This window comes from Nycticebus coucang, chromosome 7 (genome assembly GCF_027406575.1).
Source record: "Nycticebus coucang isolate mNycCou1 chromosome 7, mNycCou1.pri, whole genome shotgun sequence".
Taxonomy (NCBI): domain Eukaryota; kingdom Metazoa; phylum Chordata; class Mammalia; order Primates; family Lorisidae; genus Nycticebus; species Nycticebus coucang.
The window spans coordinates 7,666,105-7,684,149 of NC_069786.1; positions in this window are offsets into that span (position 1 = coordinate 7,666,105).

An 18,045-nucleotide genomic window follows, 5' to 3' on the forward strand; every position below is an offset into this window, starting at 1 on the left:
ACACTAAATACCCTGAAATTTTCCTTCTATAAACACTTAAAAATGTTAGAAAATTGTTTATTTAAATAGTACATTAAATACAGAATTTAGCTTACACAAAATAATGTGATAGAGAAATCCTCAATTCTAGGAGGAGGGAATGAAACACGGAACAAAAACCACAAGAACTTGTGCAGCAATTACCCTACAGAAGGGGTAGACTGAGGAGATCACTAGTCTTTGCAACCCAAGAAATGAGATTTACCTCCTTCTTAGAGATACTAGATTCTATGTTAGATAGAGAAGTTGAACTAAGATTATTATCTAAATGTACATGCATTTTTGGTAAATTATTGAATTTGAAATAATTCATTCACAGCATAAGGAGATTATAAAAATGAACAAACAAAACCAAAATCAAACAGCTCCTTTCACCTGGTGCATGGTAGTAAGCAAAAAAGTCTCACCGAAAATACATAATGTAAGCAGGTTCACACTTGAAATTGGATTTTAATTTACTCTAGCAACATGGTCTGTGATGATGATTTTATGTGTGAACTTGACTGGGCACATGGTGCCCAGGTATTTGGTCAAACATTATTCTGGGTGTTTCTGTGAGAATACTTTTGGATGAGGTCAATATTGATTTTAGTAGCTGGAGTAAAGCAGATGACCCATCAGGGAGGGAGTGGGCCTTCTAAAATTGGTCAAAGGCCTGCATAGGACAAAAAGCTGGCCTCCTTCCAAGTAAGACAAAATTCTCCTATCTGAAGACCTTCGAACTGGAGCCCTAACTCTTCCTTCCTGAGAGCCTTCAAACCGGGTCATGATCTATACCAACTTCCAGTTTTTCGACTCATGCTTGGCAAACACTGAAGGTTTTATACTTGCCAGCCTCTATAATGGCATGAGCCAACAGCCAACACCTTATAATGAATCATATACATATCCTCTATTAATTCTGCTTCTCTGGAGAACCCTAAATAATATGTAGTCCCAAGGTATTAAAATAAATAAAGATTGGCAAATAGGAAGATTAGGCCTCAGGCCTTTGTTGCCCTGGAGTGCCTAGCGGGATCTATTCAAAAGGTATTTATTAATGCTGAATGTAAAGGATTCCCACAGGTAAAGCAATGTTAGAAATGAGCTCACAACCAAAACAAATAGAAGATTAAGACTCTCCGAAATTTCAGCTATATATAAAATTTGTACATTTAAAGTAGTTAAAAAATGAAAACCATAAGAAAATAATAGAAACCTAAGAAAAATTGAAAAGAAAATAACAGAAATTGAAGCAACTTCAAAGATAAAGAGAAGGTAAGAGGTTTTGAAAACAGACTCACAAGATCTAATTTGTGTCTTACATGAATTTTGAAATGAATGCAGAACAAAGGAATTTGAAAACTATCAAATAGCTTAGATTTCTCATATTTGATTAAAACCACATCAATTAATGCAAAGAATTACATTAACTAAATTTTGAAAATAATGTATAAGTAAATTGTAGTAAAGTTGAAAATTACCAAAGGCATTGTGATCTTAAAAGCAGTCAAATAAAAAAATCATATTACCTGCAATGGAATCATAATTTGACTGATGGAAGACTTAACAGCAATGACAACAAACTCTAAAAAAGCATGAATACTTTCTCTACATACAGAGAGAAATTAATGCTCCATCTATTTATACACACACCTAAATTATTACTCACTAATATGGGCTAAACTCATATAATTTTGGACAAATTCTGAGAATTTACTATACACAAATTATATTCAAAACAACTACCAAATGCAATTCAGTAAAAGGAAATTTATAGGAAAGAGTCTAATGGGAGAAAGAATTATGAGTGAAGAACTTGGCAAATAGTTGAGTAAATCCAAATGACAATAATACCTAGTTTGAGAGTTAGAAAATGACAACAACTATGTCTAATTTAAGAGATTTAAAATGAGGTACATACTTAATACAATACCCTACAAATGTACCACAGGAGAAAATAATAATTAAATACTTCACTTCAAGTCCTTACATTATTCAGAAGTGGTAACAGAATTAAAAATAGCATTAATATTTTCTTCAGCATATAGAGAAAAGATAATGCTTAATCTAGTTATACACTTAAACTATGATTATTATAAGGGAACCATTTTCATGAGCTGAAACTGCATCTGAAAAAACAAAGTTGCTATTACCTGATACAACATGTCCAACTTTTAACGAAATATTCTAAAAAACATGCTAAATAGCAAGTGTGTTAGAGATCCTAAGTACTGTCCTCAGGTTCAATCATTTGACAGAAACTACAGGACTTATAAGCTGTTTTACTCATGGTTATAGTTTATCACTATGAGAGGATACAGATAAAAATCAGCAAATGTATGCTACATGGGTGAAGTCCAAGAGTTACATATAATTCTCTAAGCAGTAATAAGTGCTAATACAGGTGAAGCTTTATCAACCAGGGAAGCTCACCCAAATGTGGATGTCCAGGGTTTCCTAAACCCATACATACGGGCACAGACCTCCTGCATTACTGACACAGTTATCCAGTCTTCCCAGAGCAGAAACGTGTGTTCATCGTAAGATGTGCAATTAGCATAAACCACCTCGTAGACCTGGCATCACATAGCACCACACCTCTGTCACACAACACTTCTGTTTGGCAGAATGTTCCAAGGACTCAAAGTTCATCTTCCAAGAACCAGGCAGGTGCCTTTCCTGGGAATGTGGAAGGTTTGAGCAGCCAAGACCTGCTGAACCAACCCTTTCCTGCAGGTCAGGGGTAAAAATAAGACAAGTCTAAAGAGAATTAACTGTCAATGAATTTAAAATAACTGATTAATATGTTAAGTGCTCTAATGGAAAAACAGACACAATAGATACATTATTAAAGTGGAGAGAGAAAATTTAAGAAACAGTCAAATGGGAATGTCAGGACTCAAAAGCACTGTGGCAGAAGTAAAGAATGCCTTCATTACTATCATCAGGAAATAATAAGCTTGAAGACAGGTCAAGAAAAACTTCCAAACCAAAAGGCAAATTAAAAGGAATAAAAGAAGAAAAAAGAAGAGAAGGAGAAAGAGGAGAGAAGACCATCAGAAAGAAAAGGAGACTAGGAGGAAGAAACATTAAAGCACTGTAAGATAATTTTAAAAGGTCTAACATAAAAATAATTGGAATTGCAGAAGAATAAAAAAGGAGAATGGAGCAGGAGAAAAATGAAGTAATAACGACTGAGAGTTTTTCAAAATGAATAACAGACACCAAACCACAGATCCAGGGAGATCCCCAAAGACCAAGGATAATAAATAACAAATAAATCACACAAACACATTTCTAAATTGCAGAAAAACAAGACCAGAAGAAAATTCTGAAAGAAGACCAAAGTGGCAGGAAACCTTACATATAGAGGAACAAGGATAGCCACTATGGTGGGTTTGCTTCAGAAACCATCAAAAAAAATATGGTGAAGTAAAATATTTATAGAATTAAAAACAAACACACAAAACTAAGATTGTACATACAGCAAATCTGTCCTTCAAATGTGAAGCAGAGGTAACATCAACAACAAAAGTAAGGCTAGGAACTGTGAATGACCATCCCTTCCCGGAAACATCACATGCTTGGACCAAAAAAAAATGTTAAAATCAACTTTCTCAGAACTGCAAAAGACAGTCAAATGTATATAGAGCATACTCTAACATGATAAGATAGCTTTGAGGCATTTTAATTTTCCCTTGCTTCATCCGCTACCCTGATGTAGTGGTAGTCTTGAAGATAGTATCCTTCCTTCCTTGCACGAGTACCTGGTTCCAGAACAAGCAGAGTGTTCCCAAGAAATTGCATTTGTCTGTTTTGACTTGTCCTGGAGTTTCCTGAAAGATTTATGGGTTTGTTTCTTTGGTTGTTTTGCCTAACTCAAAATGTCTCAAAGTGGAGAAGCAGCTATTCAGAGGATTCCTTGAAAGCGATAAAATGTAAATTATCAAGCCCCTGCCACATTAAAAAATAATAATAATTTAGGGCAAATGGATGCACTATATGCCATGAATAAAACTTGGATAATACTCCAGTCAATTAGAGCTTTGAGTTAGCATATATGAAGTCAGACAATTAAGTTCATGCACTTGTCCTAGAAAAAGTGCTGCATGCCTTGTTGCTGAATATCACTAAGGTAACCATTGAGGTACTCCCTTTGGGAAGCTATGCACCAATGCCAGCACTTAGTCTGCCCTTCAAAAGAATTTTTGGACTCTTTTTCTGGAATGGCCATTAGAGTTGTAATCATACAAAGTCTGATAATTTAATTTGCAACTCACCCAGGAAAAAGAAGACAGTCTTTACAAAGATACTTTAAACACGTTACTAAATAGTGACATCCCTCAGCAAACATAAACTCCCAAGGAGGCTTGGGAGTGAGAATAATCTTATTCTCAGAGTTACTGTGTCATAATATTCAAAATGTTCAATTTTGAACCAAAAATATTGAGACAAAGAAATAATGAAGTGTAATCTATTAGCAGAAGAAAAAACAAAGTAAGGGAAACAATCCCTTAGGAATCATTTAAATTAGATTCATTGAACAAAGATTTTAAATCATCCGTCTTAAATATGCTGAGTTGAGAAAATCATAGACAACAAACTAAAAGGAACCAAGAGATTAATGTATAAATAAACAGAAATTTAAAAAGATAAATAAAGATATAGGAACTACAAAAAGGAACAAAATAGAAATTTTGGAGCCCAAAAGTACAATAAATAAAATAAAAACTCACAAGGAAGATTAACATCAGATTTCAATAGGCAAAAGAGAGAATCAGTAAACTTCATGGTAGGCCAGAATTATCAGTCTGCCGACCTAAGAGAAAAAAAGGGGAAAAATATACCCTAAGACTTGTGGGACAAGATTAATTGTACCAACATTACAATGTAGGTCTCAAAAAAAGGGAAGATGGGAAAGGGACAGAAAGAATACTAAAAGAAATAATGGCCCAAAAACTTCCAAAAACTTTACAGAACATATAAAATTACACATCCAAGGAATTTATTAAACTCCAAATATCAAAGACAGCTATAATGGAGGCCATGAAGAAGGACATAATACAAATAGCAAATGTCAGGAATAATTTCTTCCTTATTATTAATTAGCTTAAATATAAATGGGTTACAGAATTCAATTAAAAGGTAAAGATAGTCAGTGTGAATAAAATTATATTCTTTCTCTATATGTTGTCTTATGAAACTCTCACTTTAAATCCAAACACACAAATAGGTTAAAAGTAAAATTAGAGAAAAGATATTTCATGAAAATAGTAATCAAAAGACAGTGGGGCTATATTAATATATAAAAAAATGGACCTCAAGTCAAAAGTTATTGCAAGAGCTAAAGAAGGACTTTACACATTGATAAAAATTTCAATCAAGAAATCAAGGAAGAAATAGACACTTGTAAACAGTTGACAACTTCAATTCCCATCTTGTCATCATGAACAGAACAACTAAACAGAAGATCAGTAAGAAAATAGAGGACTTGAACAATGCTGTAAGTCAATTAGACACCATAAACATATACAAAATATTCCACCCACCAATAACAAAATACCCATTATTCTCACATGCACATTCTCCAGAACAGAATATATGTTAGGCCACAATATGTCTCGATGAATGTAAAAGGCTTGAAATCATACAAAGTATCTTTCCAACTACAATGGAATTAAAACAGAAGTCAATAACAAAAGAAGAATCAGAAAATTCACATATATGTGGAAATTAAACAATATACTCTTAAATAGCCAGGGAAGCAACAAAAGAGAGAGAAATTAGAAAATACTTTGAGACTAAGGAAAATAAAAATACAAAACTGATGGGAAGCAGTGAAAGAAGTCTCAAAGAAAATGTATTGATACAAATGCCTATATTGAAAGAAAAGAAAGAATTCAAATAAAAACCTAACCGTAACTTGAATCCATGGAGGGTGGGGGACGGAAAAAAACTAATGATAAAGCTAGGGGAAGACACAAAATAATAAAGATAACAAAGTAGAGAATATAAAAGCCAAAAAATGACAAATATTACTGAAAGTTGGTTTCTGAAAATATTAATAAAATTAACAAACTTTAACCTAACTCATTAAGAAAAAAGGGCAGACTCGAATTACTAAAATCAAAATAAATACGGGCCTGTTACTACAGACTTTACAGAAAAACAAAGCATATTTAGAGAATACCATGAATAATTATACACCAATAGATTGGGCAACCTAGATGTAATGAGAAACATTTCTAGAAATACAAAACTACCAAAATTTATTGAAGAAAGAGAATATCGGAAAAGATATGTAACAAGAAATTAGACTTAAATGTCTTAACACAATAACTCAAAAATCACAGTGAAGGCTATGTTAACCAGTTTCATGAAAATATTTCAAATTGTATATAAAACCAGCACATTATACCCCATAACTGCATTAATGTACACAGCTGTGATTTAATAGAAGAAAGAAGAAGAAAGAAGGAAGAAGGAAGAAGAAGAAATTAGACTAATAATCAAAAAATTCCCAACAAACAAAGCCCAGAAACAGATGTGGTAACTGCACTGGTGAAGTCTACCAAAAGGTAAAAATGTCTTTATAGTAATGCTTTTCAAACTCTTCCAAAAAGTGGAAATGGAGGGAACAATTTCTAATTCTCTCTATGTTGCCAGAATCACCTTGATACAAAGCCAAATGAAGACATCACAAGAAAGCTACAGATCGATATTCCTAGAAATATAGATGCAAAATATTCCACAAATACCAGCAAACCTAACACAGCAGCATGTTAAAGGATGATATACCATGATCAAGTTAGTTATCCTATGAATACAAAGGTCACTCAACATATTATTATCAATCAACATAATATATGACATTAACACAATAAAGGGAAAAGCCACGTGATAATCTGAATTGGGGCAGAAAACCGTTTGAGGAATCCCACCCTAGAACAATAAAAACTTTCTCAGCACCACACAGCATATATAAAAACTCTGGAACAAAATAGATAACCAAGATGAACCCATCCACTTAGCATCATTTGATCTTTGATAAGACTATCAAAAGCATTTGTTGTGAGAAAGCTTCCCTATTTAACAAATCGTGCTGGGAGAACTGGCTGGAGACCTGTAGAAGACTGAAACTGGACCCCCACCTTTCACCATTAACAAAAATTAATTCTCACTTGATAAAAGATTTAAACTTAAGACATGAAACTATAAAAATACTGAAAGAGAGTGCAGGGAAAACACTTGAAGAAATTGGCCTGAGAGAACTTTTTGTGAGGAGCCCCCCCACCTACTCCCCGGCCAGGCAATTGAAGCAACACCAAAAATACGTTACTGGGATCTGATCAAACTAAAAAGCTTCTGCATGGCCAAGAGCACAGTAAGTAAAGCAAACAGACAGCCTTCAAAATGGGAGAAGATAATTGCAGGTTATGTTTCCAACAAAGATCTGATAACTAGAATGCACAGTAAACTCAAACTAATTGGTAAGAAAAGAAATAACCCCATTTCTTTGTGGGCAAGAGATTTGAACAGAAGCTTCTCTGAAGAAGACAGGCGCATGGCCTACAGACACATGAAAAAATGCTCGTCATCTTTAATCATCAGAGGAATGCAAATCAAAACTACTTTGAGATATCATCTAACTTCAGTAAGATTAACTCACATCACAAAATCCCAAAACTTCAGATGCTGGTGTGGATGTGGAGAGAAGGGAACACTTCTACATTGCTGGTGGGAATGCACACTAATACATGCTTTTTGGAAAGAAGTTTGGAGAATACTCAAGGCACTAAAAGTAGACCTCCAATTCAATCCTGCAATTCCTGTACTAGTATATACCCAGATGATCAAAAATCATTTTATAACAAAGTCATCTTCACCAGAATGTTCATTGCAGTCCAATTCATACTTGCATGCCAAGACATGGAAGCAGCCCAAGTGCCCATCAACCCATGAATGGATTAACAAATTGTGGTATATGTACACCATGGAATATTATGCAGCCATAAAATAGATGGAGACTTCACATCTTTTATGTTTACCTGGATGGAGCTAGAACTGTTTTTGCAGATGACATGAACTTACACGTAGAAAATCCTAACAAATACACACAAAAAAACTATTAGAGTAGAGCTAATAAATGAATTCAGGAAAATAGCAGAATAGAAAAATTTACATAAAATTAGGTCTTCTAAACACTAGCACTGAACAATCTAAAAATAAAATTAAGAAAAAAATTTATTTACAAGGCATTTAAAGAAATAAAATACTTTGGAATAAATTTAATCAAAGAGTTTAATGATACACTTTGAAGTATAAAATGTTGCTGAAAGAAAACAAAGACTTCAATGGAAAAACACCTCATCATAATAAATTGGAAAAGCTGATACTGGTAAGTTGGCAGTGCTCCCCTAAACAATATATTGATTCAATTCACTCCTTGCCAAAATGCAAATGCCCTTTTATGAAGAAAAGGAGGAGGGAGCTGATAATAAAAATTTATAAGAATTTGTAGAACTCAAACTAACTCAAACAATCTTAGGAAGAAAAGAAAGTTGAAGAACTCTGACTTCCAAATTTCAAAACTTATTACAAAGCTACAGTAATTTAAAGTATGGTACTCAGACAATGAGAGACATATATATCACCAGCGGAATGGAATTGAGTTCAGCTCAATTTACAGTCACCAAGATGTGGAAACAACCTAAATGCCCACCAACCCAGGAGTGAATTAACAAGCTGTGGTATATGTTTACCATGGAATACTATTTAGAGATTTTTTAAAAATGGAGATTTTTACATCTTTTGTATTAACCTGGATGGAATTGGAACACATTCTTCTCAGAAACATATCACAAGAATGGAGAAGCAAGAATCCAATCTACTCAATTCTAATATGAAGCCAGTAGATGATCTAATACACACCCACGTAAGAGATAAACTCAAATCAATTCAAAGTGGGGAGTGGGGGAGCAAGGAAATGGGAAAGGGGGAGGACGGTGGGGAGTGGATGTGCTCCCACTTAATGGACACACTGTTAGGATGAGGTGGGATGGGACACAATTATAAGAGGGACTTTACTAAGCTAATGCAAACACTGTAACCTAATTCTCAGTACCTTCAATTAACTTAAAACTATAAAAAATGGGAAAAAGAACTTAAAAATAAATAAAGGCTTAAAATTTCAAAAAATAACAATATCAAGTGCTGGTAAGGATATAGAGCATTTAAAACCCTCATATATTCCTGGAAGGAATAAAAAATTGTAAAGCTTCTATGGATAAGGTATATCTGTTACTTATGTTTCTGATATACACTTACCTAATATCTGAACAACTCCCCTCAGATATTTATCCAAGGGAAATGAAAAGTTACATTCACAGAAAAACTTATACGTAAATATTTATAGCAGCATTACTCAAAATGATAAAAACCTAAAAACTACTCAAATTTCCTCCAACAGCTGACTGGGTAAACAAACGGTAGGCTACCCACACAGTGCAACAGTACTCAACATTCGAGGTAGTGAATGGTTGATAGGCTCATAAATGGGTAATTATCAAATGCATTATCATAAGTTAGAACATCTAGTCTCAAAAGATTACATACTATATGAATCATACAAATTCCATTTATAATGGCATTCTAAAAAGTCAAAACTACGAGGACTGAGAATGGATTAGTGCTCATCCATTAGTGGAAAGAGATGAGGGTAGAAGAGCGTTTGTTAAAAGGCCAAGATGAAGAAGTATTTTGGAAAAAGATAATATTCCAGTATTCTGATTGTTATGATAGTTTTAAGACTCTATATATTTGTCAAAATTCAAAAAATTGTACTTCCAAAACAATGAATTTTGCTATACATAATTTTTTAAATTTAAATACCAAAAGCAAAAGCTTATAATAGTCTACTTTGATGGTAGCATTTGGGGTTTCGTTTCCTTTTATTCCATTTTCTGTAGTTTAAAACATTTTAACCAATGTATATTTGATATTTACAATTTGACAATGTATGTTTATTTATATATTTATTAAAGATGTGACTGTAAAACTTTGTTAAAAAATATCGAGATTGGAAGAAATGATTAAACTATCCTTATTTTGAGACTATGATAGAAAATCAAAAAGAAGCTATTGATAAAATTGCAACTAAAAAGAGAGATTAATTTACAATTAGATATAAAGTCAACCTTCAAAAATAAACACTGCTTCGTCACATCAATAATTATCCTTTAGACTGTGTAATGAAAAATTTATTTTAAAAATAATTACAAAATCTATAACATCCACAGGCATTAATATGTTAAAGGAGTCATGGGGAAACACAAACATCTTGAAAGCAATTAGAGACTGAGAAAAATTAAAATATTCTCATAGATTTGAAGCTTCGATATCATAAAAATGTCCATTATTTCTGTTATAAATTTATAAATTTAATCTAACTATAATAAAAATCTCACAAATATTTTCGTAAAGCTTGTACTGATCTAATGTTTGTAGAGGTGCCAAAGGGACAGAAGGAAACACAGCAGCTTAAGAACAGGGGTGCCTGAGCCTTTCCTGGTGTGTGACAGTGCAATCACAGCGGTGTGGCATCTTGCAGGGCTATGGGTGCAAACCCCCGTGGAGAGGACAGAAACACCAGGCACAAGATCACAGACACATAGCACACAGGGAGTAGTGAGAAGAGCGTGAGCTGTGTCCTTGATAGAACAGAGTTAACTAGTCTTAAATGTTTCTAAAGAACCACTGAGGACTGTTTTCTGACCTCTAGATGGGAGGTTTTTCTTAGAAAGTTTTCAAAAAGAGCAATCCATCATCATTTTTGATGATGTTAAAATAAACACTTATACAAAAGACATAATAAAGGCAGTGAAAAAACAGACAGGGAGAAGATTAGCCATAAATGAAACAGAAAAAGGACTAGTGTCAAATGTATGCACCTAAAAGATAAAGGGGTCCCCAGAGGAAGCCCAGGTAAAGGGGACTGCAGAGGACACACCCTGGGGAAAATGAATTGAGGCAGAGGAGACTCCCTTGGGGGGACAAATGCCTCCAGAACTTTACTTACTGCTTTTTCTTTTTGCATGTTCATTTATTTTAAAAATAATTACAAAATTTAATTATTTTGTAATTATTATTACACTGGTCCTGGGCTCAGTGTTCCTCTCATGAGCTGTAGTCAGCCCCCAGCCAATGGCTTCCCCTGGTGCCACACTCCTGGTGTTTGTGATGCCATCTCCTCACAGAGTAGGCATCGTAATGCCACCAGTAGATGGGGATGCCCAGAGGACAAGCACTTGCCTTATTCATCTGTGTATGCTTTAATCACGAGCACATTAGGCAGGGAAGGAGAATGTGCTGAGCATGTGCTAACACACCCAGTCAGCTTATTTTCTTTCAGTCTCTTCCTAAGTGTTCCCCTTAATTCATGCAAGAAACCCTAGATGTCTGCACAGACACCCAAACCAGCATGTATTTGACCCAAAAGGATCAGGGAAGATTTCCACCAAGTAGAAGAGAGATTGGAAAATAAAATCAAGGCAAAGAATGTTCAAGTTTTATTAGCTGTGAACTACTGGAGGGCAGAGGGCAGATTTCACTGAGGCATCTGTTTTCACTTGGCACATTCACTTGCACATAAGAACAAAATGAATCCTTGTTTACTGAATGAATGAAAAGCACATGAATGGATCAATGATAATGACAAGGATAGAGAGAAGTAAGAAAGTGTGTGTGGTACACTGGACCAACAAAAGAAAATGGCATTCAAAGCCATTGATTAAACTCACACCTGTGTCCAATATATTTATCTGAATTCAGTAAAGATCCTCATTCTCAAACCCTGGTCCTGGGCTCAGTGTTCCTCTGATGAGCTGTAGTCAGCCCCCAGCCAATGGCTTCCCCTGGTGCCACACTCAGAAATGTTATGTGCACAGTCCTCTTGAGCCAGAGAAAGAACACTGTAAATGTGTCACTGTCTACTATGCATGTCCCCAAGTGAAAATGATGGGACACATGCAGGGGACTTTTCCCAAACAACAGTCAGCCTTTCATGATGCAAGAAGTTGGAGAATCATCTGATACCTCAATTTTTGGCTCATTTACTCAAGTTGAAAACATGCATTTACTGATGACTGAGGGAAACAATGAGAAAGAGTAAAAGGAGACTGGCCATGAATTCCAACTCTGCTACCCACAACCTGCTGACACCCTTGGGATCTAGTTTTCTTCTGAAAAATAGGGATCATCACCCAACCTGCAAGAATACTACACCTACACCATGCTAGCATACAAGAGGGCCCACCCAGTAAAATTTAAACTCATGTATGAATGGCTCAGCAGGTAATGGCCTAAGTGGTGCCTAGATTGTGCTCAGAAAATGTCATCCAATACTGTCAGCTCTGATTCCCATTGATCTGTTTGGATTCATGCATTTCACCCATGAAAGTGGGTAGTCTGGGAGCAACATCAGGCTGCTTGTTTGGAACAGTTCCACACCACTACCTGCATGGTAGACAGAATCTCAAGAGAGTTCCAAGTTTCTAGAAGGCCACAATCATTAATATGGGTGCTGTTGTGAAGAGATTTTGAAGATGTGATTAAGATCCCAACTCAAATCACCCTAAGAAAGAGATCTTATGTTTAGTGGGCCTGATCTAACCAAGTGAGTCTTTCAAAGGGTCTAGATTCTTTCTTGCAAAAGAGGTTTAAAGAATGAGGAGGATTCAGCATGAGGGCAATTCCACTACACTGTGAGCTGTGAAGATGGGAAAGCAGATAGCAGAGCACAGCTGGCAGCCAGCAAGGAAACAGGGCCTCAGTCCTAGGGCCACAAAGACTGGATTTGCCACAACCACTGAGTGTGGAGAGGCCCTCAAACTCTCAAACAGTCAGAGGATGAGTCCAAACAGGGTGAGTCAAATGACTAGCCCTCAAACACTGAGACACAGCCACAGCATTGCCCACACCCTGACTGCAGCCTCACAGACTGTGTGCAGGGAACTACACACTGTGCCCAGACTTCTGACCCACACACTGTGAGTTGTGTTCTTTTAAGCCACTAAGTTTATGGTCATTGGTTACATACCAAGAAACCAAGGCACCCTCATTCTTCTTTTGCCAATTTTATTTTCTTGTGCTTTAAAAGCTTTCTCATCTTAAGATTGCCATAAAAACCATGCTCCTGGAAGGAGACATACCTTGTGACAAAGATTCTTTCACAGCTTACAAGAGACGACAACTGTGAGACTTAAGGCAAGCCCCAAATGAGCTGTGGTCTTTCATGATTTTGCAGTAATCAGCATAGTACCTTACTTTAATCTTATAGTAGTGTTCATGGTTGGCTTTCTGAGGATGAAATTGATATATGCTCACAAAAAAGTTTGAAGTCTCAGAAAAGATGACAAAAAAAACCCCAAAATATCAATAATCCCTTACTCAGAAATAATCCTTGTTAATATTAATACATTGATGGTAACATATTCTTTTAAACTTTGTTATACAATTATTTTAACAAAGTTAAAAGGTTTTAATGCTTTTTACATTTCTTTGACTATGACCCAATAACATATAAACTTTAAATTATTCAAAAAAATCAAAATTTAACAAATTAATACTGTCTTAGCCCACTTAGTGTTGCTATTAAAGTCTGGATAATTTACAAACAAAATAGTGTTATTGGCAAGATGGCAGACTAGAAGGATCATTCAGCTGAGTTCTCCTAGAAAGACTGGAGTAAAAGAGAAAACCCTGTCATACCTGGCACAGGGACGTTACCCAGAGTCATAACTCAGGGAACACAGCAAGGACATGGTGAGCTGGATACAGCATATGATCCAGAGTGGTGGAAATCTGATGAATTAGGCAAGTTATTGTGACTGACTGGAATCAGCTGGACCCTACAGAGGCTCAGGATGGGAGGAAGCCTTTCCAAAGTTTTTGGTTATTGCAGGACTGTGCATTGATTATAACGCTTGGAAGAACAGGCAGACTTAAAAAAGTATGCAGCAACCAGATTTGAATGCCGGTTAGAGTGGACTTGCCATAGATTTGGCAGCTGGACAGGCAACCATACTATCAAGGTCTCAGAGGCCAGAGGGTTACCATTTTGGGAAGGTCAAGACAAGGTGTTAGCAGGGGCCTTAAAGCACAGTCGTCTTCATTTTGCCTGTTGGAATCAGAACTCCACTCTTGGGACAGGCTGAGGGATTCCCACACCTCATGGGAACTGGAGTCAGGAGGCACTGTGAGACCCACCCCTGAAGGATTCTAGTGAGCTTTGAGATTCCAACCTGGCAGGGTCTGAATGCTGAGGAACAATCAGGCAATCACCCACTGAAGGCAACTAAGTTGGGAATAAGAACCATAGAGCTTGATGGCTGTGCTGTCTCCTAGAACAACTACAGCACTACCTAGTGTCCCAGTGATATATTGCAACATATTTTCATCAAGAGCAAGGACTTCTGTTTATTTAGTTTTGCTCAGGCTTAGATCACTTCAAGACCTAAGCTTGAGACAAGGTAATTTGAAGCAAAGGAGGCAGTGAGACAGAAAATGAAGGGCAAGGAGGTGAACAAGGAGAAAGAACACATGAGGAAGAACCAACAGAAAAATTTGGGTGATGCAAAAAGCTAAAACAGAGAAACTCCCCCAAGGGACCATGAGGCAGCTACTGCAGAAGACTCCACCTATAAAGAATTAATGGACTTGGCAGAAAGGGAATTTAAAATATGGATGATTAAGGCAATAAAAGGAATGGACAAGAAAATGGAAAGACAGAACCAAAAGTCAGACGAGAGATATGTAGAATGTAGAAAGGATATGGTGGTGCTTAAGGAAATGATGGTGACAATCAGTGAATGTAAAGATGCAGTAGAAAGTATCAAAAATAGGCTAGACCATGGAGAAGAAAGAACCTGGGAACTAGAAGATAACGTTTTTGAGTTAACCCAGGTAGTTACAAAGGCAGAAACAAAGACAAAGAAAGCAGAACAGTCACTTAGAGAATTATAAGACTCCATAAAGTGTTCAAACATATGAATAATAGGGATTCCTAAAGGGGAAAAAGATTATCCCAAAGGTATGGAAGCCCTACTAGAGACTATAATAAATGAAAACTTCCCAAGTTCTACTAAAGAACTTAACACACTCCTTTCAGATGAATATTGAACCCCGGGTTACCTCAATTCAAACAAAGCCTCTCCAAGATACATTGTAATGAATGTGTCCAAAATCAAGATGAAAGAAAAAATTCTGCAAGCACCAGGAGTAAATGCTAATTGACCTACAGAGGCAGAGCCATTAGGATGACAGCAGACTTTCAACTGAAACCTTCTAAGCCAGAAAAGCATGGTCATCCACCTTCAACATTCTTAAACAAAATAATTTGCAGCCCAGAATTCTTACTGCAAAAGTAAGCTTCAAAATTGATGTAGAAATCAACTCTTTTGTGAATGTACAAGCACTGAGGAAATTCACCACAACAAGACCAGCTCTACAGGAAATACTTAGACCTATTATCAAGACTGAGATCACAATGGACCACCAGCAAAATGAATACCCAGAAGCTAAAGGTCAAAACTTAGCTTCCACAATGGCACAAAGGATAAAACTACACAACAGACTTTCACAAAATAAGATGAATAGAATCCACCACACTTATCAACTATCTCAATACATGTCAATTGACTGAATTCACCACTGAAGAGGCACATGCTGGCTGAATAGAAAAAAAAGCACAAGCCATCCATACGCTGTCTCGAGGAGTCACACCTAGCTTTGAAGGACAAATCAAAACTCAGGGTTAAGGGATGGAAAACAGTATTTCAAGCAAATGGAAATCAGAAGAAAGGAGGGGTTGCAAACTTATTTTCAGATACAAGTGGATTTAAAGCAACTAAAGTTAAGAAAGATAAAGATGGGTGATTTATACTGGTCCAAGGAACAATACAGCAAGAAAACATTTCAGTTTTAAATATTTATGCACCCAATTTAAACACTCTTGGATTTATGAAACAGCCTTGATGGGTCTGAGCATCACAGTATCCAATAACACCATAATAGTCATGGATTTTAATGCCTCTCTGACAGAACTCGACAGATCCTCTAAACAGAAACTAGATACAAAGGACTTAAATGTGACTCTAAAACAAATGGGATTAATAGACGTATACAGAACACACCATCCCAAAGCTCAAGAATATACATTTTTTTCATCAGCCCATGGTACCTACTCCAAAATCAACCACTGGATTTATATCCTAGGACGACCTAGGACCACGAGGATTTTATGAAACAATAAAAATTCTTGAAGAAAGTGTGAGGAAAACACTTGAAGATATGGACTTGGGGAAATATTTTATGAGGACTTCCATGGCAATTGCAACAACAACAAAAATAAACAAATGGGACTTAATTCAACTGAACAACTTCTGTACAGTTAAGAAAACAACAACCAAAGCAATAAAATGAGAATGTGAAAATGTATTTGCATATTATGAGTCAGACAAAATTTTGATAACTGGGATCTATGGGGAATTCAAAATAATTAACACAAAAGACCCAAGAATCCCCTATATTACTGGGCAAGAGATATGAATAGAAACTTCTATAAAGAAGACAGATGAGTGGCTAACAAACATGAAAAAATGCTCATCATCTCTAATCATCAGAGAAATGCAAATCAAACCACCCTGAGATACCATTTAACCCCAGCAAGAATGACCCACATCACAAAGTTTCAAAGCTGCAGATGCTGGCATGGATATGAAGAGAAGGGAACACTTTCACACTGCTGGTGGGACTGCAAACTAACACAACCTTTTTGGAAGGAAGTATGAAGACTCCTCAAAGAACTCCAGCTAGACCTCCCATTTAGGAGGGATCCTGCAATTGCAGGAGGGATCTTGCAATCCCATTACTGGGCATCTACCCAGAAGAAAAAAAAATCCTTTTATCATAAGTACATTTGCAGTAGACTATTCATTTCAGCTCAATTTACAATCACCAAACTGTGGAAATAGACTAAATCCCTACCAACCCAGGAATGGATTAACAAGCTGAGGTATATGTATACCATAGAATACTATTCAGCCACTAAAAAAGATGGAAACTTTACATCTTTTGTATTAACCTGGATTGAGGTGGAACACATTATTCTTTGTAAAGCATCACAAGAATGGAGAAGCAAGAGTCCAATGTACTCAATTCTAATATGAAGGAAGTAGATGAGCCAATACAAGGGAGATTGTAGGGGAATGAGGGAGTGGGGAAAGAGGAAGGGAGGAGGGATAAGGGGGGTCATGGTGTATGGCACATCTATTGGGGGTGGGACACATCTATAAGATGGACTTTAGCAAATGCAATCAGTATAACCTAATTCTTTGTACCCTCATTGAATCCCAAAAAATAAAATAAAATTTAAAAGATTCAGCTTCCAGCGGCGCCTGTGGCTCAGTGAGTAGGGCGCCGGCCCCATATGCCAAGGGTGGTGGGTTCAAACCCATCCCTGGCCAAACTGCAACCAAAAAATAGCCAGGTGTTGTGGCGGGTGCCTATAGTCCCAGCTGCTCCAGAGACTGAGGCAGGAGAATCGCGTAAGCCCAAGAGTTAGAGGTTGCTGTGAGCCGTGTAACGCCACTGTGATGCCGAGGGCGGTACAGTGAGACTCTGTCTCTAAAAAAAAAAAAAAAAAGATTCAGCTTCCAGGCATGATTAAAAAAAATAGTGTTATTTGTCTCATAATTCCGTGACTGGAAGGTTCAAGATTGGACATCAGGTGAGGGAAGGGGGAGGCTGGTGTGTGCAGAGAACACATAGTGAGGGAGGAAGCTCTTGGGCAGGGCCAGACTCATTTCAACAAGCAGCTCTTGAGGGAGCTAGTAGAAGGAGAACTCACTCTCCCCCAGGGAAAGAATTACTTCACTCATATGGGATCCACCCCATGGCTCAAACACCTCCCATTGAGCCCAAGCTCAAACATTGCAGATCAAATTTCAACATGAGGTTTGGTGGGAA